Here is a 2,665-nt window from a genome sequence, read left to right on the forward strand (position 1 = left end):
GAGTTTGGAGACGTTGAAGATTTATTGACCTTTAGAAGACCAAACCCCTGTTATATACCTACGTTAGATGCGACGTTTGTGAGTTGTCATTTGTTTGATGTTTTTCCCGACAGCCACGAATAAAATCTGTCTTTTCAAAACTTTTGTTTGTATTGTGTGTATCCCTCTCCCTCTCTCTTATCTTACCCCAAACCCACATGGACCCAATAGAGGATGAATGGAGATGAGCTTGTATTTTCTGGACCGATGAGTCAGTTGGAGACAGACCGATGGATTCAGAACATGGAGGATCACATGGAGAATAACCCTATAGTCAGAAAGGATATGACCCAGCATGCTCTTCAGTGCTTTGAAAGAGGTGCTGCTATTTGGTGGAGGATGTACCAAACCATCAATGGATGGCAAGGAGTAACCACTTGGAAAGAATTTAAGTTGACTCTGCCAAAGTCTCGGCTTGTGTCCCAGAAGTTGAAGCCTTATGGAAAGGATATGAAGAAACCTTGTGCATGCAAGATTTGTGGAGAAATAGGAGACACCCATAAAGAACACAAGGATGAATGCCCAAATTGTGAAGGAAGTCACCCAGTTGAAGAAAGCCCAATTAGGCAGATTACTTGTTTCTTGTGTGAAGGGACTACCCACTATCCTGCTCAGTGTCACATTTACCCCATGGTACAATGAACCATCCAACAGAAGAAAGAAGTAAAGAAAGGAGCCCTTATGAAAATTTTGGAAGAACCCGTGATAAAGGAAGATGTGGAGGACACACCTAAAGAGGACCCGAGTAAACCCTGCACCAAGTCTTGCTATTCATATGGAGAAGAAGGACACATCTCCCAAAATTGCTTGAATGGGGATCTAGTAGAATTCCCGACAGAGGAAGTAGAGTATGACCCACAGGAAATAGAAGCCCTAATTGGAATGGAAAAGTCCGGAAAGAGAAGCAGAGTGGATTCCAGGAAGGATCTGAGTCATGTCACATGTTATAGGTGCAAGGAGTCAGGGCACTACCTCAATAGTTGCCCAAAAAGGAAACCTCGAGACTTGTCAGAAGTAATATGTTTTAGTTGTAATGGAGCAGGGCACTTTGCCAGAGAATGCCCCAACGAGAAGGAAACTTGTGCTAGATAGTTGAGTTTGCAACAAAGGAAATGGAGTAGTAGAAGTGAGAACATTTTCTTTTATATTGAGGTGTTGAGTTGAGACATGCAATGGAAAGGCGAGAGATTGTAAACATTTGAGAAAGAATAAAGCTAGCATCGTTGGTACTGATATGGATTTTATGAGTTGTTACTCTATGAAGAAGGATTTTGACCATTCTGAGGATATGAGAAATATGATCTATGGAAGGTTTGAGCATTTTAAAGGGTGGTAGTACCCTGTAAGAACTCTTGACCCCTGGAAAAGATAAGGATACTCCACTGAGTGGATTTCGGACAAAATAAATACGAGTTTTGTCTCGATATGTGTGATACCCCAAGAATATGTGGGATGAAGTTGGAGACCGTCAGTTGTTTGGACCAAATGTGATCAAGGAGTTAGAAGAGAATGTTAAGTTGATTCGAGATAGATTGAAGGTAGCTCAGTCCAGGCAGAAGAGTTATGCAGACTAAAAAAACGCAAGGAGGTAGTCTATGAAATTGGAGACAAAGCATGTCTTCGTGTGACCCCTCTGCGAGGAGTTAAACGATTTGTAGTTAAGGGAAAGTTAGCCCCGAGATTTGTAGGACCATACCGAGTTTTGGAGCGTATGGGAGAAGTGGCCAACAAGTTGGAGTCACCCGAAGGACTGTCAGGAGTTCAAGATGTGTTTCATGTTTCCCAGTTGAAGAAGTGCCATGCAGAGATGGCCAATATTCCCCTGTAAGGACGCTTGACCCTAGAAAGGATAATGATGTTCCATGAAGTGGAATATGGACTCCATAAGTATAAGTTTTTATCTCGGTATGTGGGATATCCCACGAGGATGAAGAGATAAATTACTATTGGATATAAAGGAGGTATGATGTCGGAAATATGGATCAATGGAAACTCCATGATGAGTCTGAGTAATCATGTCCTAGTTTGGTGCCGATAGAAGGAAGGAAGACAATACAATTGGATGGATTTAAGAATACTAGGAAGTTGGAAGTTGGAATAATGATCAGTTGCCCGATGATAAGTTCAAGGACTACAAGTGATGAGATGGGCCATAACCCACAGGCCCCAGGACCTACCAAGAAGCAAGCACATTCTTGCTGAAGGAAAAACCCTGGAGGAAGATACGACGTTTATCGGCAGACAATTTTATAGGAGTAACGCAAAACCTGAGAGTTGTGAAGGAACGATAGATGTTTGTTTGGCTTGCAGAATCAATGGATTATTCCGAATGCAGTTCATCGACAAGAGAAATTCTGCAATGCTTGTGAGGATGACCGAGTGTTAGAATGCGAGATTCGCTAAACCGTATACAAGGTAATGATTTGGGGGCGGGATGGATTGATCACCATACCGACTTACTCTTATTATTCGCCTTGCCATATGGGATGGTAAATCTGAGTGACTTACCTATAGTAGAGAGACGACGATATTAAGCCTTGTTTAAACCTTAGAATGGTATAATCATTTTCCCTTGTACAAGGCAGTTGTTGCCAATCGTAGGACATACAGTGAGAAAGAAGCCTAG

This window comes from Triticum urartu, chromosome 1A (genome assembly GCF_056163025.1).
Source record: "Triticum urartu cultivar PI428250 chromosome 1A, HENAU_Tu73, whole genome shotgun sequence".
NCBI classification, from domain to species: domain Eukaryota; kingdom Viridiplantae; phylum Streptophyta; class Magnoliopsida; order Poales; family Poaceae; genus Triticum; species Triticum urartu.